The following is a 23,868-nucleotide window of genomic DNA, read 5'->3' on the forward strand; positions in this document are numbered from 1 at the left end:
TGCAGTCTGCAGATGCAACACCACTTTGCAAGATTGCAAGATTGACACGATCACCTTTCCCTAGCAACTATAAAAGTATCCACTAAACAGACACAATATCCTTGATATTCTGGACGGATCCTGACACTGGTACACCCTTGCAGTAACCCTTAAACTGGCAAATACTGAGGCCAGCTGTCTCCTATCAGAGTCAACAGTAAAAGTCTTGTTAATATGTTATTGTCAGCTTCTTTATCCATATGGACAGTGAGGAGGGCTCTTGCTGCTGAAGAAAACTTCCACAGAGTTCTTATTAAGAGGCCATTCACTGTCTGCTAGCAGAACCATTGCGGTTCTAAGCACAGGTTGAAAATAAACCATTCTAAGTGTAACAGAAGCAGCAACAATCCTCGCTTCTTTTTACAGATAATGCACATGGGTCCTGGACTTGAGAAACAGGCTCCAGTTTTGGGGGCACAAAATTGCAGCCACATAGGTATGTTGACACTGCAGCTGGGAGCATGCCTCCTATCCCAGGTAGACAGACACATGCTAGCTCTGCTCAAGCTAGCACACTAAAAATAGCCATGTGGATGTTGCAGCTTGGGCAGAGTCGCTAAGCCAAGGGGTTAGGCAGATTTCTACTCAAGTACTTCCCAAGTACTCAAGAGTCGTACTTCCCATGCGGCCAGCATCCACACTGCTATTTTTAGTGTGCTAGCTCAAGCAGAGCTAGCATGTGTCTGTCTTCCTGGGCTAGGAGGCACACTCCCAGCTGCAATGTAGACATGGCTGTTAAGATGCAGGGACAGTTCATAGCACTGAGACACAAACTATTTCACATTTGGGGACAATATATACCTTCAAATCAGCAGCACTGAGATGGGTACCTGCATGGCCCCACAGTATGCCAACATTTTTATGGCTGACTTAGAACAACGCTTCCTCAGCTCTCGTCCCCTAATACTCCTACTCTACTTGCGCTACATTGATGACATCTTCATCATCTGGACCCATGGAAAAGAAGCCCTTGAGGAATTCCACCAGGATTTCAACAATTTCCATCCCACCATCAACCTCAGCCTGGACCAGTCCACACAAGACATCCACTTCCTGGACACTACGGTGCTAATAAGCGATGGTCACATAAACACCATCCTATATCGGAAACCTACTGACCGCTATTCCTACCTACATGCCTCTAGCTTTCATCCAGATCACACCACACGATCCATTGTCTACAGCCAAGCTCTACGATATAACCGCATTTTCTCCAACCCCTCAGACAGAGACAAATACCTACAAGATCTCTATCCTGCATTCTTACAACTACAGTACCCACCTGCTGAAGTGAAGAAACAGATTGACAGAGCCAGAAGAGTACCCAGAAGTCACCTACTACAAGACAGGCTCAACAAAGAAAATAACAGAATGCCACTAGCCATCACCTTCAGCCCCCAACTAAAACGTCTCCAACGCATCATCAAGGATCTACAACCTATCCTGAAGGACAACCCATCACTCTCACAGATCTTGGGAGACAGGCCAGTCCTTGCTTACAGACAGCCCCCCAATCTGAAGCAAATACTCACCAGCAACCACACACCACACAACAGAACCACAAACCCAGGAACCTATCCTTGCAACAAAGCCTGTTGCCAACTGTGTCCACAAATCTATTCAGGGGACACCATCATAGGACCTAGTCACATCAGCCACACTATCAGAGGCTCGTTCACCTGCGCATCTATCAATGTGATATATGCCATCATGTGCCAGCAATGCCCCTCTGCCATGTACATTGGTCAAACTGGACAGTCTCTACGTAAAAGAATAAATGGATATAAATCAGACGTCAAGAATTATAACATTCAAAAATCAGTTGGAGAACACTTCAATCTCTCCGGTCACACGATTACAGACCTGAGGGTGGCTATCCTTCAACAAAAAAACTTCAAAAACAGACTCCAACGAGAGACTGCTGAATTGGAATTAATTTGCAAACTGGATACAATTAACTTAGGCTTGAATAGAGACTGGGAGTGGATGGGTCATTACACAAAGTAAAACTATTTCCCCATGTTATTTCTCCCCCCACCCCACCCTTCACTGTTTCACAGACGTTCTTGTTAACTGCTGGAAATGGCACACCTTGATTATCACCACAAAAGGTTTTCCTCCTTTCCGCCCTCCTTCCTGCTGGTAACAGCTCATCTTAAGTGATCACTCTCCTTACAGTGTGTATGATAAAACCCATTGTTTCATGTTCTCTGTGTGTGTATATAAATCTCCCCACTGTATTTTCCACTGAATGCATCCGATGAAGTGAACTGTAGCTCACGAAAGCTTATGCTCAAATAAATTTGTTAGTCTCTAAGGTGCCACAAGTACTCCTTTTCTTTTTTACAATGGTTAAGATTTTCAAAGCCAGCTAGGATATTTAGCCCCACAACTCCTGATTTTCAAAGCTGGGGAGAGGATACAATTAGACAGTTTCCCTTAAATGGCTGAATCCCTGAGTCAGATTTGAGAACCTCTGCCCATGTATTTATATCTCTGCAGGTGCAGAAAGAAGAGCAAATAAGTCAACTTAAGTTGACATTCAACAAAATTAATATGTATGGGTAGGATGGTTTCACATATTCCAATAAATTACTGTTGGCCTCACTTTAGAGACTACAGACTTCCATTCATCAGCTGATGTTTTTCTCTTTCGTTGGAAGGTTCCTGTAAATCAGCTTATAAACTTTCGGCTTTAAATAAAAAGATGCCAGATTTTTTTTTAAATCTATTGCAACTACAGTTGCAGAGCTCTCTCTTTTCACCAAGGCTCCCCCCTGGGAGATAAAACCTCAGCCTTACAAAAGGTCAGAAAAAAGCCTCCACTCTTCTCCCCGCTTCCCCAAGGAAGCTCTGACTCATTTCTTTATCAACCTTTGGCTTTTATGTATCCCAAAAATGATTCAGAAAAGTGTTTTGAGGTTGTCCCATGCAGGAGGTGATGGCTATAGTACTACAAAGGCTCTTCTGTCAATTTTGCAGTCGTCTAGGAAGACTGGCTTTTATTTCATCAGCTATTTCATCTCCAAAGAGGGCTTCTCTTTTATGGCCACATTGCATGTGTCCTGCCCATCTGATTCATACTAGCATTCTTTTTATTCACTGAGCCCTGATTAAGGGCTTTAATTACAAAAAAGTTAACACTTTGTATTCAAGATGCCTCACGTACTTTTCAGGATAACGTGCATTTTAATGATATAAGTCAAATCCCATTCATGCAATATAAGTAGGACAGGATTTGCCTTACCACATCAGAGCATTGGCCCATGAAGTCTTGTATCCTTCATCCAGCACCTGACGTGTCAGAGGAAGGTAAAAACAAAATAAACATTATCCACTTTAGCCAATTGTGCAATGCTGCCCACCAGGAAAAAAATTCCTTCCTGATCCCTGCGGTGATCAGCTTACACTAGCCTAATTAAAAAGGGCTTCTCAGCTCAAACTCTGCAAAGAATGTATGAAAATATGATAACAAGGGGGAAAAAAGCAAGAAGATGCCAAGATGCTCAGAGCCAGCTTCAATTTCCCAATCATGGGTTTAAATAATCTACACACAGCTATTTGGGCAAATGCAACAGATACAGGTACAATGCACTGTAAGTGCAATACATATTAAAAATGAATAAACTACCAGCAGCAGCAAAGAGAATGAAATTATTAGGTTTATAAGAATTCAATTCTGTGGGAAGATAGGCTCTCCATCCATCTACTTTGTTACATATTTCTAGCGCAACAATCATCATAGTCTCTAAGTACCTGGCCCTTTTATGATGCCATCAGAGGTGTACATTTCATGGCTGTAATACAACACCCGTAAATTATGCCTGTTTTGAAAGAGAGAAACTCCTAACACAACATATGTAGCATTAACTTGTATAGGATCAGATCATCAAAGGGGTTTTTGTGGATCTGGCTAGTGTCATAGGTAGAGCTGGTTAAAATTATTATGCATGGAAAATTTTGATATTTTTTAGGCAGAAATTAGAATAGGAAATATTCTGGCCCAAAAATCAAATATTTCCATTTGGAAATGCTGCTGTGGTGCTCCATGGAAGTTATCGTTTGGGTGCTTTATTGCTCCCATTCTCCTCTCTGGCCAGGTTCCATGGTGAGACTTCATCTCCCATGATACACTATGATCTCTCTTCTTGGAGGTGGAAAGTAGCATATCATAGGAGTCCCTGGTCAATGTGCACCATGGGCGCTGTACTCTGATGAAGGAACCCCAGCCATGGAGAATAATGGAAGCATGATGGCCCCAAATTGAACTGCCAAGAGGCACCATAGCAGCATTTTCAAATAAAAATATTCCATTTTTGGATGAAATATTTTAGGGTTGATGCATTCAATTTGTAATAACAAATTTTTCCATGGAAGAAAGCAGACACTTTTCACAAACAATTTAACTGAATCCTGTTTCTCCACTAAAGAATAGCTTAAGCTCTTCGTCCAGCATGTGCTGTCTCCATGATCTTTAGTGCAACGAGTGCATTGGTGTTGCTCTCCATTTGCCCTCCATTAGTGAATAATGAGCTTCATTATCATTATCATTTGTCTTCATTGTATCAATAGGACAGACACTTATATGAATAAGGGTATATGGGATGGAGGCCTAGGAAATGATGACAATTTTGGAATGTGTTGTGTGTCTGAACTGCATGATCCTTTAGATTTGGCAAATTACACTAGATCTGTTCCAAGCTAACCTAGGGTGTAGGAATTTTAATCAAGTAAATAACAGGGGATAGATACTCAACTCTCATCTCAGATGCTCTAAATTACTATTTGGTACAGGGTTGGGGTTTTTTTTTAAACAATGTCAGAATTTTTCTACAGCTCAGGTCTACATACAGTTGCTTGGTATTATCTATAATAAACAGAGTCCTGTCAATTACAAAACTCCCATTGACCTCAATGGGAGCAGAATCAGACCTTAAAAACCAGTGGGCCAGACTTTGGGGCAGGAGCAGATTTAAGAATCAGAGCATGGTCAGCAAACACGCAGCATGGGGCCCAATGGTCACATCACCTTAGGCTTTTTTAAATATTAAAAAAAGCAATAAAACAAAAATCATGGGCCTACACAAAAGTGGCATCTCACTGAAACTGGCTTGCGTATTCCCATTTATTGAAACCTCATGCCCCAGTGACACTTTTCCTTAGCAAATTGTTCTGTGATGCTGTCCAGCTTCAGCCTTGCTTTCTCATCTTTCTCAGGTGCAAGAAGAGCAAGGTCACGCAGCTGTGTCTGTGATAGCAGTGACCACATATACTTTCTGACATGTCTGAAAGTGCTCATTGAGCATTTGGCACTAGCCACTCAAACTGATATGGTTAGAAAGAGTTGACATAACATTTCCATTTCTGGTAAAACATTATCAAGAGAACTTGATACTGTGAAATTCAAATAGCTCAGGACTCCAAGTGACAAACTGAACACCTCTGTGCACTTTCTAAAATAATACATCTTGAAAGACACAATCTCATATACCAGGTCTAAAGAAAAATATGAGTTTTTCCCCATGAGTTTAAGAACTTCCTCTTTTGACTCTTCTAACGTTATATTTTGAAATCGCCTGGGATGGAGGAAACCAAATAGAGTAAGCTACTTCTTAAAATCCTTCACATAAAACTGAATCTTTAAAGCAACATCAGATGCAAACTTCAAACCTATTTCAGCAATATGACTGCTTTGACCTGCTTTATTGTTGACCTGCCCACCTCCAGTCTCTTGGTTTTGCTCATTTCAAGTTCATTTACAGGGTCTTTGGGATTTTTGGTTTTAAGATTATCTATGGGATCTTTGGTTTGTTGGTTTGTTATTTACTCCTCATAACACAAGAACTGGAGATCACCAAGTGAAATTAATAGGCAGAAGATTTTAAACAAACAAAAGGAAGTATTTCTTCACATAACACATAGTCAACCTTTGGAAGTCCTTGCCAGAGGATGTTGTGAAGGCCAAGACTATAACAGGGTTCAAAAAAGAACTAGATAAATTCATTGAGGATAGGTCCATCAATGGCTATTAGGTAGGATGGGCAGGGATGGTGTCCCTAGCCTCTGTTTGCCAGAAGCTGGGAATGGGCAACAGGGGATGGATCATTTGATGATTACCTGTTCTGTTCATTCCCTCTGAAGCACCTAGCATTGGCCACTGTCAGAAGACAGGATATTGGGCTGGACGGACCTTTGGTTGATCCAGTATGGCCGTTCTTATGTTCAGATATTCTCATCACAGGATCTTCAGTTGTGCTGGTTTCAAGCAAAGTTTCTCTCGAAATATGATCAGCTACTACTACAGGCGCAACATCAGTGCTACTGCACAAATAATTTTCCTGACTTAAACCATGAGACAATGACAGATTCATGCTTGCTGCACTGAGATGCAGTTCTTGACTTTTCTACTTCAGACTACAGGAGTTGATCAGGAAGTTTACAACATGGTAGCTTCTACAGCTTAGGATCTTTGAAGGCAGTTTATAATAACATTTTTTTTTCATTTTCTAAACCCAGATTTGTATTTGTATTTATGGGTTTCATTTTCAGATATCTTCCAATGTGAGAATAACTAAGTTGGAAATATACGCCTAAATAAAGTGTTTTTTTTGTGCTGCTTAATTTAGCCTTCAGTTGTGGGGGCAATCCCCCCAAAGCGCTGATTTTCTGTGCAGCATCTAGCAGAGATATGTAGAACTAGAGTGTGCGGGAGAGAGCAGGCAGATACATACCTCTCCCAGTGTCCTGCTGCAAGAGGAAGATATGGAGGATATGAAGAAAAACTACAATTCCCAACAGCAGCTCCTTCAGCGCTGGAGCATGCCCCTGCAGAATGGGGTAGGAAACTTCTACTATTACCAGACACGTGTTCTGGGCATGCTCAATGCTGTGGGATTTTGCAAAGGCACTTCAGGACAGGTGGGTGTGGGTCCCCTGGAACCTCTATAAAAAATGGAGGTTGATGGCCAAGCGCAGCGATCAGTGCCGGGTTTACAGTGGCTCCAGTGGCTCCATGGAGCCGGGCCCCGGCCTGCTCCGCTTGCACTGTGCCCCAAGATCCTGCTAGCTCCCCCTGCCCATCACTTGCTCCTCTCGGCCTGCCAGCTGGCCGAGGGCTCCTCTCCACTCCCTGGTCCCACCCCCCTGCTCCTCTCTGCCCCCTGGCTGTACCCTAGTGCACCTCTGGCTCTGGGCAGTCTCTGCTTCCCACCACCTGTGAGGCCCCACCTTTCTCCCCAGAGCTGAGCCACCTGGGACTGGTGCAGAAGCCTGGCCAGTCTCAGCCAGGTATGGGAGAGAAGACAGTGTGGAGGGCTTGGCTGGGCCCCTCCAGGCAAATTCGTCTTGAGGGACCCCGGCCGGGGCAGGTCCTGGCCTGGCTGATTGTGCCACTGCTGAGGGGCCAGAGCGATTCCCGGCCCTGGGACCAGCCCTGGCTGCGCTGCCAGCTCAGCCCGGCAGACACAGTCGCCTCCCAGCAAGGCTGGTGAGTGCGGCCAGGAGGCAGGGCTTGGGGGAGTGGATCTGTGGGAATATGGGGAGGTGCTGGGCTGTGAAGGGGCAGGGAGGATCTGTGTGTGTTGAGGCACTAGGGAATGGGGGTTCTGTGAGGGGTGCTGGGCAGTTGTGATGGGGCTATGGGCAGGGGTGGTGTTGGGCAGGGCGCTGTGCATTTGTGGGTGAGTCTGGGGTGGTGCTGGGCATAGTGGGTCTGGAGGGCCTCTGGCCATAGGGAGTCGGGGGGGGCGGGCTGTGTGGAGTGGCATGGGCCCACCCCCAAAGGGAAGGGGCATGCTGGCAGCACAGGGCCGGGCAGGCCACTGTGCGTGTGGCAACTGCCGGTTTTTAAATAGTGCCCTCGCATTGCGCGGAGCAGGGCTGCCCCTGCCCTGCCATGCCCCATTGCCTCTGGCTGGCCGGCCCCTCGCTCCGGGGACTGACCTCCCCGCACCATGCTCCATTGCCTCCATGGGGGCCCACAAATATGTTTGGTGCCTGGCCCACAAAAGGTTAATCCAGCCCTGGCAGTGTTAGACAGATGCAACCCATGCAATTGCATCAGCCGTAAGGCAGCAAGGGGGCCCCTTGCCATGGTGACTGACTCAATTACTTATCAGGATGGGACCCCAGAATTGAGCAGGGGAGATGGCAGTAACCGAGGAACAGCTAATGCAGCTGTTTAGGGGCCTCTGCACTTGGAGGGCCCTGGCAGGCTCAGAGCTGCGCAGCCACGCAACATGTGCCCGGCCCCAGCTGCTGCTGCCATTGTTTGCAGCCAGCTGCAGCCACCAGGAAAAACCATGCTCTCGTCATTTGAATTTGCCCAGGGAAGGGGCCTCCAAAATTGTAGCTCTGCCATGAACTCTTATTAGCAGGACCACCAATGACCGAGCCTTCATATTGGTTGGAGGCCCCTCCTCCTCTCTCAAATTCAAATGCGGGCAGCAGGCGTTGGTGTGCTGCTCTTCCGAGTGACTGTGACTCTAGCTTTGGTGGTGGCAGCTGCAGTGGTTCATGGCTCTGCCTCCTGCCACTGCAGCTCTGCCTTTGGCGGGAGAAGTGGTGATGGCTCTAGTGGCAGTGGCAGTGGTGCAGAGGGAGCAGATAGCATGGCATGAAACTGGGCCAGGGCATGGGGGACATGGGAGGGAGAGTGAAAGTTTATTTGAATGGGACCCACCATAAAAACCTGCATTGGGGCCCATCTTTTTGTTTTTCTGCCACTGTCAGGTAGGAGGAGATGAGGGACCCAGATCAGGTGTGGCCCAGTCCGCATTTGGTGACCTTGCTGACTATTAAATCTGCCACTGACTCTGGGTAAAATCATGTCTCAATTGATCTCAGTGGGGCCAGGATTTCATCCTCTGACTTAGTCACAGTCACTGACTAGAGTTCCTCCAGATTAATGCCATAGTAACTCAGATTAGCATTTTACCCATAAATACCTCAAATCTGAAATTAGAGCCAGATTCTGCGTGCATTACTCATGTTGAGTAGTACCTTAATCCACAAGTAGTCCCACTGAAATCAGCAGGTCTGCTCAAAGAGTAAGGTGCACAATGTGAGTAAAGTGTGACAGAATCTGGCCCTTCTTATCCAGGAAGTGCAAGTATGGGATGTGGGGGAAATGTCACTCTGGGTTTATTTTAAAAGATGAACACCTCTGATTTTCCCTTTAGCTTTCATAAGAGCTGTAATTATCCTGAAAATATGAACTTCTGTTATCATCTAGTTATTTAAATCCTCCGATATAAGTACTAATTACTTGACAAAGAGAATGTCATTCTTTAAAATAATAAATTAAGTCATTTTTTATTTAGGAGAATTAACCTCAGGATTTGCTTTGTAAAGCCCTTATTAGTTAAACTTCTGGAGCTCTGCAGTCAGTGTTAACTTGTGTGGTCGTCTTATCATTGTTTTTTGCATCCCTTAAATTCAGGAGACATTATAAGGGTGTGGCTTTTTCCATTAAAGGCTGCTTTGGGCAACACTAATCCAAAACCCATTTTCTTATGCTAGCAGCCAAAGGCCTTGTAATAATAATTCCTGTCTGGCACCATAATAAGCAACTTCACTTAAATCTTCACTCACTCTATCTCTGTAGGGGTGGTAAAATCAAAAACAATTCTTCTGGGAAGTTGTTGGGTTGGTTTTTTTTTAATCACACATGGGATTGTAAAGGAAGAATCCAAGAAAGGAATGAAAATAAATTACACCACAATCACAGACAGAAAACAGCCAAATGTTTGCTTTCCATTGCATTTTCTTTCTTTCATTAAACTTAGTTGTAAATTGCTCGGGGGGGGGGGAAAGGGAGGGGGCTCGGGCCTGTCTCGCTGTATGTCTGTAAAATGCCTAGGACCTTTTGGACTCAGACAGATGTACACACTGTTGCTCTGCACCTTAAGTCCAAAAAATCGTGTGCAAATTGTTCCCATTTTTATTTGGTAGCTTGTTGCACCCACTCTGTGCTGATGTAAATGACAGCACAAGGTGCAGGGTAATAGTGAATTGGTGAATATATATAGAATATACAGAATTTATATCTATAAATAAAATTTCTGGCTAGTGAATGTGTAATTGTAGCAGTTGAAATAATAGACCAGGGTGGCCAAACTTACTGACCCTCTGAGCCGCATATGATAACATTCAGAAGTTCGAGAGCTGGGCATACATGCTGGGCTCAGGGCTTCTGCCTTGTGGTAGGGTGGTGGAGCTAGGGACTTCCACTCTACAGGGAGGGGGTCCCATGGGAGGCAGCTGCTGGGATTTATGGCTTCAGCCCCACTTCTGCTGAAGCACCAAGACCCACCAGGTGTGCCCTGCGGGGCTGAAACCCCAAGCCCCGGCAGATGCCTCCGACAGGGCTGAAGTCCTTAGACCACCATCCCTGCTGAGCAGAAAGCCCTAGCCCCACCACTGGGCAGAAGCCCCCAGCTCCCCTCCCCCCAGTCTGGTAGGTGGAGAAAGAGGGTGGGGCATGAAGGGCTCCGTGAGCCACACTTTAACTATAAAAAAGCCACATGTTTTGGCCACCCCTGTAATAAACCTTTACCCACTGCCTCACCTTTATCATACATTAGCACTTTTCAGCTCTTACCCTTGCCCTAAGAACAATCAATATGGCCAAGGGGAGAAGGAAGTTTGTCTTTTGGAGAGGTAACGAAATTAAGATTTTGGAGATGGAGTTCAAAAGTACTTGAGGGATTTAGGAGCACAATCCTAAATCCCCAAGGCACTTTTAAAACTCTCCCCCATAATATTAATTTAATCTTATTAAAAATTGTATCCAGATGGTAATCCAAAACTAATGGGTTTACAGCAGGGATGGCCTTCTCCCTAACCTTGAAGGAGAGTCACTGGCATCACTTAAATTCAAATGGCTTTCCTTTTGTGCTGCAAAGTATCCACAGACAAGGAGGCACCAGGCTAGAAGTGGGTAATTCTCCCCCAATCAATCCTCCAAGGCACTTGACATCCCTCCCACCACAATCCAGGTGATTGCTGATGCTGTTGTTAATGAATCTTGAGTTTTTACAAGAACAGACAAGAGTTGAACAGCACATTATGTTCTATGCCAGCTGAACGCTCCTGAGATCACCACGCCCTGGGCACTGGAAAATGGTCCCTGAGAATGTCCCTGCTGAAGTTTATAAATAAGTGACCCAAAAACCAATAGCCCATCCCAACCCCAACATTAATTTGTTTTCAGAACTACAATGTGGTAGTTGCAAGCTCATTGGAGCAGGGATCATGTCTTCTTTCTTTTTTTAACTTCTTTGTAAAATGCCTAGCACATTCTTGGTGATAAATAAATAATGAACAAAAATTATGAAATAATAATTAAAAAATAATCCAGCCTAGAAAATTCTTTTCTAAAGGGGAAATAATTCACCTGTTGAATCCAGAGCTTCCTGATAGCTATTTGGACAGGACGTTATTAATTGTACAGCACAGATGATATTAATACAAAAAATGGAGAACTGTTCTCATTTACACACATTCACAGTTTTTACTGAATTTCCCCCCAAAATTCCCAAGTTTTGAAAAAGCAGATATTTGGCTTTTACTGGTTTTTAATCTAAATTTTGCAAGTCCATGGATCCAGCTCCCCAGTCACAGAGTCCTGCCAGATGGCACAGCACATTTGTGCAGAAAAGGGTAACTACTGGTTGGCAGCTGCTGTGTCTTTATGGTTCTCACATAGCATTTACTGACTTTAACATTCTCCATCTCTTAAAAATCTATGCCTTTCAACAAGCTCCTCTGGATTTTCCCGGCTCTGTTTCATCTGATTTGCAGTTCAGCTTTCCTTATAGATACAAGACCCTATAACGGCTAGACCTTGGCCCTGCATCTCTCCCTGGTGGTCCACCATGACACTGTGGGCATCCCTGCCTCAGTTTTCCTTTGTAGATTCAGCGATGCAACCTAAATTCATCCGTCTTCACCTATAACTCCACTCCTTTCACTTTGTTACTTGTATCTTTCCCCTTCCAGGACTGAAAGGTGTCTAGCCTCACTCAAGCCCCACCAGTCTCCTTAGTGGCTGTGGCAGTTCAGTCAATAGTACCAGGAGTTTGCCTCAGGGCCTCTCTTAATCCTCTTTTCAACATTGCCCCTTTGCAGGTTCCCTCCCTTCTTTGTTCACCAGGGCAGAAGTAGAGTAAGTTAAAGCAGGAACACCAAGGCAAAGTCCAATATTCCTGTTTTTATTGCCACCCCATATCAGGTCTTGGCAATCTCTGCCCCCATCTGCGCTGGGAGTGAGTAGGGGGACCCAGGCCTGCCCTCTCCACTGGGTCCAACCTGAGTGGTGTAGTCAGAGACTTGTTTATTTAAATCTCCTACCGCTTCTCTGGGCTGCTTCCTTCCTTGGGTCCTCACAGGTATCTTCCCCCTGGTAATCTTTTGAGCCTCAAACTGACTGTTTTTTTATGGGCTACTTCCTCTTGTCTGACCTTGTGGAACCCCTTCACTGTGGCTCTCTTTCTGGTGGCAGCCACCTCATTCTGGCTCAGTTGCAGCCTATTTATCCTTCCTGTTGTTAGCCTGCCCATAGGCTACAGCTAAGGAGGCTTCCTTTTTAAGCCTTTTATTGTCCATTCCCTTGTACGGTCTATATACCCCATCACAGACCTGATCCTGCAATGTACACAAGCAGTCCCAAATGAGCCAGATTTATCCACTGTGTTACACCACCAATGAATTTCACCCATACTCCTCAGGGGAACTACTCTCATGTGTAGGAACTGCAGGTTTGGGCCCACAGTTTCCTTATTATAGTAATCTCCATTGACTGTAAGTTAACTTGATTAGACTCCAACAGTTGGCAAACACGAACTTTTTTTTAAAGAGTAAATTTGCATATCATGTAGGCTTTTCTCATCCTTGCCCAACTCCAGGAAGAATCTCTTTATGATGTACAGTCTCCACTGGGGCATGGCAAGATGTACCAATATCACACACATACTTGCCTAACTTGTGGGGAACAAGCATTGTGTGGAGTGAGCGATGGATGTGTTTATCCAGGTGAGCTATTAACTGAAACATATTGATTCTCCTGAGCTTAAGGTTATCTTCTACAGCATGCCAGGCATGCTTCTTATGAAAAGACGCACGCTATTCCTACATTGTTCCTCAATAACATGATATGTGTGACCAATAGTGGCAGTTAATCCAGTATCAGTGATGGTAGCATCCTGATCTTGAATACTTCCTCTCTCTAAAGCTTTAAGTCATGGTGAGTGAGCTTCCTGTAACCTAGCTCTCATTCAGGGGCCTCATAAACCCTTCACTCGATCCCTCACATAATTATTATTTAACGATTACTCTGTTCCTATGCAAATGCCTGGTTAAGATTTTCTGGAGCAGCTACACTTTAAAGAAAAGAAGTAAAGCAATTGTGGAGTGGGACAAAATTGGATTAGCTTCTGCCACCAATTACTGAAGAATGCAGAAAGTTCAATGTTTCAAGCTGGAAATAAAGTTGTATTTCACAAAGACTGGAATGTTCAGTATTGTTGAACTCTAGCAATAGCAGAAACCAACCAGAAAACAAAAATGGCAATATCTCTTGCTCTTGGCTTACCAGCAATATTTTAGAGCAAATGAGGACTTGGCAAGTTTTTGCCCGAATGCACACTTCTGTCCTTAGGTTAAAGTGCTGTAGCATTTAAAAGGGATGAAAATAATACGGGTTTACTTTTAAGGCCTGATCCGTAGTGCATTGAAGTCAGAAGAAAGATTCCTATTGACTTCAATGGGCTTTGGTTCAGGCCCCTTTAGAGAGAATTGTGGTGGCAACATATTTTTTCTCCTGCTGGAGAAAATTAGAACAGATAAAAAATGTAAATGTTAAATAAATTTGTCAATATTTTTACAAATAACCCCAGTGAATTTGCTCCACTGTTTGTTATTGTTGGGAACATATTTTTTGTTGTTCAAACTAGTCAGATAAACCCCAGTTTATTCATGAAAATGTTTGCAAATCCTAAAAGTTTCGCAAACTTTAGCATGAATGATGATTCATCTGGAAAGTCATATCAGAAGTGTATTATTTGTTATTCATCGTTCTTCAGTCTCTTGTGTAAAGATTTTCACGCATCCATTTGGTGGCAGAAATTATATCTAAGATTTATGACTCGGGTGACAAATTACATACTACAAATAAGAAATAGCGGTGGACAACAAATAGTCAACGACATTGTTTGCAAGCACCCCATAGGCTAGAATTTGAATGCATAAACTTTCTTTTAGACTCCAGAGGTACATACTCAGGGTAGCTATCCCATGTCACTACTCGCCGATGCCCACGTTACCGCAGCCTCACTACTATTCGCTAACGTGATGAGAGCTAGTGCAAGTATGTCTATACAAGCTGGAAGAAAAGGAGTACTTGTGGCACCTTAGAGACTAACAAATTTATTAGAGCATAAGCTTTCGTGAGCTACAGCTCACTTCATCGGATGCATTTGGTGGAAAAAACAGAGGAGAGATTTATATACACACACACAGAGAACATGAAACAATGGGTTTATCATACACACTGTAAGGAGAGTGATCACTTAAGATAAGCCAAAACCTTTCATGGTGACAAGCAAGGTAGGCTAATTCCAGCAGTTAACAAGAATATCAGAGGAACAGTGGGGGGTGGGGTGGAAGGGAGAAATACCATGGGGAAATAGTTTTACTTTGTGTAATGACTCATCCATTCCCAGTCTCTATTCAAGCCTAAGTTAATTGTATCCAGTTTGCAAATTAATTCCAATTCAGCAGTCTCTCGTTGGAGTCTGTTTTTGAAGCTTTTTTGCTGAAGGATAGCCACTCTTAGATCTGTGATCGAGTGACCAGAGAGATTGAAGTGTTCTCCAACTGGTTTTTGAATGTTATAATTCTTGACGTCTGATTTATGTCCATTCATTCTTTTACGTAGAGACTGTCCAGTTTGGCCAATGTACATGGCAGAGGGGCATTGCTGGCACATGATGGCATATATCACATTGGTAGATGCGCAGGTGAACGAGCCTCTGATAGTGTGGCTGATGTGATTAGGCCCTATGATGATATCCCCTGAATAGATATGTGGACAGAGTTGGCAACGGGCTTTGTTGCAAGGATAGGTTCCTGGGTTAGTGGTTCTGTTGTGTGGTGTGTGGTTGCTGGTGAGTATTTGCTTCAGATTGGGGGGCTGTCTGTAAGCAAGGACTGGTCTGTCTCCCAAGATCTGTGAGAGTGATGGGTCGTCCTTCAGGATAGGTTGTAGATCCTTGATGATGCGTTGGAGAGGTTTTAGTTGGGGGCGGAAGGTGATGGCTAGTGGCGTTCTGTTGTTTTCTTTGTTGAGCCTGTCCTGTAGTAGGTGACTTCTGGGTACTCTTCTGGCTCTGTCAATCTGTTTCTTCACTTCAGCAGGTGGGTATTGTAGTTGTAGGAATGCATGATAGAGATCTTGTAGGTATTTGTCTCTGTCTGAGCGGTTGGAGCAAATGCGGTTGTATCGTAGAGCTTGGCTGTAGACAATGAATCGTGTGGTGTGGTCTGGATGAAAGCTGGAGGCATGTAGGTAAGCATGTAGGTAAGCATAGCGGTCAGTAGGTTTCCAGTATAGGGTGGTGTTTAGGTGACCATCGCTTATTAGCACCGTAGTGTCCAGGAAGTTCATCTCTTGTGTGGACTGGTCCATGCTGAGGTTGATGGTGGGATGGAAATTGTTGAAATAATGGTGGAATTCCTCAAGAGCTTCTTTTCCATGGGTCCAGATGATGAAGATGTCATCAATGTAGCGCAAGTAGAGTAGGGGCATTAGGGGACGAGAGCTGAGGAAGCGTTGTTCTAAGTCAGCCATAAAAATGTTGGTATACTGTGGGGCCATGTGGGTACCCATCGCAGTGCCGCTGATTTGAAGGTATACATTGTCACCAAATGTGAAATAGTTATGGGTGAGGACAAAGCTGGGAATCACATCTCCAGCTCCAAATCCAGCTCCAAATGTAGATCTAGCCATAGATTCAAGTGGATATTTCTAATCCTCATGTTTGGGACAGAGAGCTAGGCATTACATTGGGAGGAGCTAAAATAAAATATTTCCCTTTGCATAATAAGGCTCACCCTGTGGCTGAAGTCTTGTGCGCTGTTCACACCTGGACATGTCTCGAGGGTACCACATATCTGTACGTCATGTCACAACAGAAACTTTGCTGTTCAATGTCCTAATGTCATGTTGTTATTTACTTGGTGGCTGTGTGAAGTGCCTGTCAGTGGGGGAGTGGACTTTCAAGCAATTGAAAAGGGTAGTAACAGTAACACTGCTTTATGGTATCCCTAAACTATAAAAAGCAGCAGCATAGGTAAGGAGGTGAGAAAGAATAAACTTTATGGATAAGTTTGAATTTTGTTTCTATTAGAAATATTATTTTATAGTACAGAATTCATGTCAAATAAAATAAACTCCATATTGAATAGCCACTGAAAAGGGAAGCACACATGGGTACAAAAGGAATTTCAGGTAGAACTGAAAGACGGACTGGATTGTTTTATAATCATGAATAGTACTTGTGGCTATGGGAGCTACAAAAACAATAAAAGTAAACAAATTTCATTATTTCTTCACTAAAGGAGGTCAGAAAGGAATTTCACACACCCCTCCCCCATCCTCAACGTTGCACACTAGGCTGGGTGCATCATTGTGTTTTTTCTCACAAGCATCAACTGCTGGAAACAGGATATTGAGCTTGAGGGACCAGTGATCTGACCTGGCATGGCAAATCCCACATTCCAACCTCCTACACAACATGGTCACATGCATGCCATTGTGTTACATAAGAATCGCATTAATAGATGTTTATCAAAAATGGCTTTTCCCCCTTTATTAGTTCATATTCTTTATTCTTTGATGATTCATCCAGAAGTGCTGCTTATGCACCAGCTCTGAGCCAGGCAGGCGGCCTTCCTTCTGGGTGCCTCACAGCATGTGAAACAAATTCAAGCAGTAAGAATGTTCAGATAGCGCAATCGGAAGAACGCACTCCCATAACACAAACACAGACTTCCACTCTTTCTCTTTAGTGCTGTGCAAAGGATGTACATGTAAGTAAAGAAGATTCCTGGTGAAAATGAATATTCCGCTATGAGAATGAGGATTGACGCTGATTTCAACTGCAGACATTGGCACGGAAAGAAATTTTTTTTCAAACCCCAAAGCTTCCCCTGCTAAAGCAGTTAAGGTTGTATTTTCATGCTAGAAGGAAAAAGTGATGAAAAGTTCTTAAAACTGAAGAAACAAAATCCTTGATTCTTATCCAAAGTTCTGCAAAACAAGATCCCATATGCTAATGGCTTGGCTTAGGAAGAGGGATAAAATGGGTACATCTTTCGGTCTCGCTTTTTTCTCCCTTTCGTACCTTTATTATTTTGTATTTCAGTTTTTTAAATTAGTCTCCGCAAGGACATTTGTTGAAACTTTGATTTTTTGGAATTTTTAGACTTGTTCTTTGTTCATAAGAATCACATGCTTTATTAATTGTGGTTTTGTGTGTGTATGTGGGGTACCACTGAGGGCCTCTGTCCAATTTTAATATGTCTTGCTACGTTTGCTCATTTATAAGTTTTATACATTTATGTTGCCTTTCCCTTCACATACTAAATTGTATGCTCTTTTGGATAGGAACTGTCTTATTTATATGTGTGTAGCATGCCTAGCTCAAAGGGGCCCTGAGCCCTAATTGGAACCTCTGTGCACAACTAGAAAACCAATAAATAAACAATAATAATCATATAGCCATTATGGTATGTTGTTATTATTTGTACTGCAGTAGGAAAGGACTCCATTGTTGTAGGTGCTGTACAAACAAATTGTACAAGATAGCCTCTGCCTCAGAAAGGTTGCAGTCTAACTAGACTAGACAGAAAGAGTATCCAGATATTCTGAGTCCCACTCCAGTGCCTTAACCAAAAAATGATCCTTTCTCTTGTTTTATAAGCAAAACAAATAGCTCAGAAATGAATTTAGACCCTGTTTCTGCACAAATAACTTTATACCCACGAATAGTCCCATTGGTGACTCAACTACTGAAGATATTAAAAGAGCTTAATTTTTGTCCTGAAAAATTCAGAGCTTGAAATGAATTGGGCAAAAAAAGCACACTGCAATAAAGAGATGAAGCAGACATGCAACATTTCCAAACATTCTTGAAAATCCAAGTAACACAGGCAAAAATCCTAGACTCAACTTGCTGAACCTTATTTCTCTTAGGACAGTTGGGATTTCTGCCCCCCTCCCAAGGCATCTTAGATAAACTCGAAGGAAAAATACTCCAGAGCTTCTATGTCCTGTCCTTTTATTGTTTCTGGATTCTCTAATAATTATATAGATGCAGACCAATGGAAGAGTGCTAATTTTGTAAGGTTATGCTTCTGTATGCAAACTAACGTAATTAAGGAATCAGATCCATCTACTGCTACAGTGTGTAAATTGATGACATGCAAGAGTTTCAGAAGGAATTTCCTCCCCATTAATAGTATTGCACTGCAGGCAATGAGCATCATGGGATTTTAATGATCTCCCCATGGAACATCAGGCATTCAAGCATCAAATGCTGGTCACTGCTGGAGACCGGAAACCAGACTAATTGAACGAACAGTCTGATCTGGAATGAAAAATCCTGTTTACTTATGTGGAGGGATTTGTTGGATATTTATTAAAGCCTTGCCAACATCTTCATCAGGTTTGGCCTCATCCTTCAAGCTAGGGACCAGTGGACTTCTGTAACCAATGCTTGCGGTGTCTCACATTCTGAGCCAAAATCCTAGGATCTGTTGGTAATATTGTTTTAAGAAGTGGAAACCCAAGTCTGATGCTTAAACAGCCTTCACAGCTGGCCCATTGATCCCAAAGATGGTAAAACTTGGTATCTAAAGATGTTGAAGAGGGGATTTATATTTACTCCTCAGAAGATGCAAGATGCGGAGCTGCCACAAGGAGAAAAGGAGAATTCATGCAAATAAGCTCCTAACCCCTGAATACGGCATTCTCCCCTCTCTGGTCCCTTTCTCAGCTCCTGAATATTACTATGTTGCTGACACTTTAGTAATCCATTCATAGATGCTACAGTGGGAGAGACAGGACCTAGGATCAAGTCTCTGTTAAAAAAAAAAGTCTTTATAAGAGGTTTGGGTAGAAGGTGTCTAGAAATGGCTTCATCTTGATGTCATTGGAGGAGGCCGACATTTCATGCCCATGAGAACACAAAGAAGCCAAACCCCTTCACTACCTCAATATTTTCATGTCCAATTCTTAAGATGGTTAGAATAGGCTCTTTCCTAAATGTCTTCATCAGCTAGGTATGGGATTTAACATTAACTTCAGCCACTTACTTTACTACCTCCATAGAGGCTTCTCAGACTCTTCACTGAGCCATGAGAAAGATTGAAACACCTGTTTCCACCATCAACACAAATGCTATCATTATAATCATCAAAAGTACAGATGGGCCCAAGCTGCAAAATTCAGACCTGAGTCTGAATTCCAAACTTGGTAAAGTTCAGAGGTGGCTGGTCCTGGGATTTTGGTTTATGTTACAAAGAAATGCTTACATTTGGATCCAGAATCAGTACCATATTTTGAGCTCCCTCCAAAGTATGGAGCCATTCAGAACTTATTTCAGAGTAGCAGCCGTGTTAGTCTGTATTCACAAAAAAGAAAAGGAGTACTTGTGGCACCTTAGAGACTAACAAATTTATTTGAGCATAAGCTTTTGTGAGCTACAGCTCACTTCATCTGATGAAGTGAGCTGTAGCTCACAAAAGCTTATGCTCAAATAAATTTGTTAGTCTCTAAGGTGCCACAAGTACTCCTTTTCTTTTATTCAGAACTTAGTTTACAATTTGGGTCCATTTTTAATTAAAGGTATGAATATTAGTCTATGAACAGATCACGTAAAACAGTAATGGCTTGTCAAATCTGGCATCTGATGTCAAAAGGTTCTATTGTGCTTTGTTGTTTCTATAACTGCTTGAACTTTCACTTCTTGAACTGCATAGTTGAACTACACAGATTGTATAGTATGTCCTCAGGAAAACTTGCTTCTAGAAATTTCACAAGATATACTTGTGACAGATATATCAATTTCCTGCAATATCTTGCAGAGATCTTACTGTATTAAGTTTATGTACCATTGTGGGCCAGGGACCTTATGTACTTACATGTGAAGGGTAACCACAACCCCTCCAGGAACTAAGAATAGTGAGGGATGGTTAGGCAAATTCACTCAGGTTGAAACACCACCAGAGATCCACCACCACCCAGAGAGAGACTCACATATACTGGCTCAACTGAATTATCTGGAGACCAACAGACAAAGAAAGGATTTTTGTATAAATAACCTGAGTTTAGACTGACATAGGACCTTCATTTTGATCCAGCAAACGGACAAGACTCCCTGTCCAAGGGGAGGGCCCCGATCTTGACACTGACCAGAGCTATTGTGTAAATGGTGGGAGGGGGTGATCTGTGGTAAGCTTATTACCATGCATATAGGTTATTTTATTGTTTTAATATGTTTTTTCTATAGTTATTTTACCTTAAGAATAAATGTGCTTGCTTAGAAAGGGCCGTGTGATATCTTAACTGTGGCAATTATAAATCCTAAAAGAGTCCCAAAGGTGTTTTTTCAGTGTAGAATAGTTATTAATCAATCCATAGATTGCCTGTTCCTGGCCAGGACTTAGGGAGACCCTGTGTGGTGACACTAGATAGCAATGACTGTGATAGCTGTGTTAGTCTAGGAGCTAAAGAGCTAGAGAAAACTACAGGGTTTTGCTTGCATCCAGCAGCCTCAGTAAAGAATCCCCGTAATGTTCATTACAATTAGAGCTGGCAATAACAAAAACAAAAAAGCTTTTTCCCCTGTGAAAGAATTCAACTTTCTGGAGGAAATTCAAATAATGGAAAAATTCATCTGAAACTGAAATATTTTGGCCAAAAACAGAAATATTTTGATTTGGAAATGCTGTGTCCATGTCTTAAGTTCCCATTCTCACCTATAGGCCATGCTCCCTAGTTGAACTACATATCTTAAGATGCACCATGATCTCTCTGTGACAGACTGACAATGTCCTCTAATATACTGAACAAAACTTATGGAATTAAAGTAAATATTTAGTGAGTTAAGTTAAACCTTATTGAATTAAGTTAAATACCTTTGGGGTCCATTGTATTACAGTGCAATTGGGTATGTGTTATTGTAATATTCTATGTACTTTCTCTAGCAGGGCAGGAAGATTCTAATGAACTTCCTCACTTGTCAGCCTTTGAAACCCTGCCAGGGAGATAGGCATGTACTGGTTCAAACTGGATTCTCCAAAGACCGACAAAGAAAAGACGAGATTAGACCGACTCGGGGCCTTCTTCCTGATCCCGCAAACGGACAAGGCCCCTGGTCCAGGAAGGGCCCCAATCCTGAGGTCTCATAAGACTGTGTGCTTGTTCTGAGCTGAAGCTCTGTTGAACTTGTGACTATAAGGAAGCCCACAGGGTGGGGTGTTGAAAGATTGCTCTTGCCTGAGCCCATGTGAGAGCTGGAATGAACTCTGGTAAGGTTATAAGCTTGCAGGCAGGTTCCTTCATTTTTTAAAATACGTTTTCACTTTAATGCTTTCACCTTAAGAATAAAGTGGGCTCGCTTAGAAAACTCTGTGTGGTAACTTAAATCTGTAGCAATCACTCTTTTATCAGTCTCTGAAGAGAAAGCAGGCAGGTCTTTTTAGGCTGACTGTCTAACAGCCATGGAGCTGGAAGCCTGAAGGTTAGGTGCCCTTGCTGAACCACTGAGGGAAATACAGGGGTAGCGGCCCTGAACTGTGACACGCCCCTGTTGGACAGGAGAGGTGGTGCATCACAGGAGTCCGTGGCCTTGATGTATTGTAGGAGATACAGTGTAATGGGGGAGCTCAGCCAAAGAGGATAATGGGGAGGTGAGGCAGCCCAACTACAGCACCATGACACACAGCAGCAGCATTTACAAATAGAAATATTTCAACTTTGGGGCCTTCAATTTTCCAATGAAAAACTGAAATTTTCCATGGATTGTTTTTGCAAAAATATTCACTTAGTTGAAAACCCAATTTTCTGTTGAAACCCAGTTTTGGTGGACAATTTTTGACTTGCTCTAATTATAACTGAGCTGGGGCACAACCAGAATTTTCATCAGGAGGGGACCCAGAGCTCTCCCTCCGCTGTTCTACACCCAGATCCAAACTTTCTCCCCTTCTGTGTCCCCCTGCACTAAGCCCCATTCTCTCCCTCACTGCCTCTGCACTCTACCCCTGCATGCAGCTGTACACACATACTCCCCTCCCATTGCCTCACATGTGCCCCAAGCTCTTCCCCCAAATTTACCCCGCACCCAGCTCTGAGTTTTCCTTGCCCCACACCTAGCCCTGAGCTCATCCCCCCACACTGCCCTGCACCCTGCTCTGAGCTCTCACCCATCTCTGTGGCCTTCCCACCCCACACACCACCCTGGACTCTTACCCAAAGATGTGATCAAGCTGCATCATCCCCAGCAGAGGCCAGGCCATTCTGGCTGCATCCAGACCTCCTTCTGCATCTGTTTGTCCCCAGGAAGCATCAATTGTCCAGATCTAATTCTCCTACTCCCTCTCTCCTGGGCACTGGGGGTTCCTGGTGCCCCCTGCTTAGCTTCTCCCTGGGAACTAAGGGTGCCCAGTGTTCATGGGCACCAGAAGGACTACAAAGGAAAGGGGCCAAGCAGGTGTACGGGGGTCACAGTGCCACTCAAATTAGGCCCAGCCATCCCTCTATCCTGACAGAGGGGCAGCTGGGCAAAATTTGAAAAAGTGGCATTGCAGGATATGGCGCACAGAATTGCTGTGCCACTGAGATTTGGCCCAGTTGATCCCCCATCCTGATGGAGGGGTAGCCGGGCCAAATTTCCAGATTCAGTCAGGGATTAAGGCAGGGGCCTGGATCCCCTGACTCTGTCCCCCCATTGTTACCCTGCGATTGATTCAGTTTCTTCTCTCCTGTGAAAAATGCTGAAGAAATAAGAGCTAGATGAGCCACTCTGGTAAATGGCCTGAATTTGCTGACCTCCCGAACAAACTACAAAACCCATCTGTTTAAGCCTGCCTTGGCAAAGGGCTGAGGCTGCTGAGGGTGAGGTTTCTCTCTGGTGAGAAACTGCCGTGAGGTGAGTAGGTTAAGTCATATTGTGCTGACGACGGGAAGGAAAAGCGCTAACACTGCTCTGGATGATTTATAATTTTTAACTCTGGTGTTATTGTGTTTTTAAATGTATGCCAAGGGCACCTAGAGCTTTGGAAATGTCCCTCTTGGGGTGGAGTTTCTTTTACACTGAAATCTAAATAAACTACATTGAAATTCCGGCGGGAAAACAGGAATATTTACAGCAGAGAAACCTACTGTGTAAGATCATACATATCTGATTCACAATGTGTATTATGTGGTAGCCCAAGGAAATGCAACAATTGAATTATTTAAAAATTATTAAATTAGCACTTAATTAGATCTCACTTTTTATTTAACTCATTTTATTCTGTAGGTAGAAATATAATTTAATTGCAATAGACTGATCAGAATAAGAAATTAAACTCAAACAATTACTTAAATATAGTCCCAGAGTGGACTATAATTTAGGACTGTCTGATGTATTGGGCTTTTTTATAATATAACATTAAAACTAATGGGTAATTTGTAGGGTGCATACATATGAAACAAATTAATTTTAAAGCCCAATTTGTACTGTATATCATGAAACAGAATGCTACATCTATATTCATATAACACCA

At 43.2% G+C, this 23,868-nt stretch overlaps 1 long non-coding RNA gene across 1 annotated transcript in view; it reads right to left on the minus strand.

Annotated features, from left to right (window-relative positions):
• Positions 1–23,868, minus strand: part of LOC122459501 — a 49,186-nt gene that overhangs the window by 23,738 nt on the left and 1,580 nt on the right. The window contains exon 2 of the long non-coding RNA XR_006280239.1: positions 3,287–3,333. This is a non-coding gene — a long non-coding RNA (uncharacterized LOC122459501). The remainder of the gene's footprint in view (positions 1–3,286; positions 3,334–23,868) is intronic.

This window comes from Dermochelys coriacea, chromosome 3 (assembly GCF_009764565.3).
Source record: "Dermochelys coriacea isolate rDerCor1 chromosome 3, rDerCor1.pri.v4, whole genome shotgun sequence".
In the NCBI taxonomy this organism is placed as follows: domain Eukaryota; kingdom Metazoa; phylum Chordata; order Testudines; family Dermochelyidae; genus Dermochelys; species Dermochelys coriacea.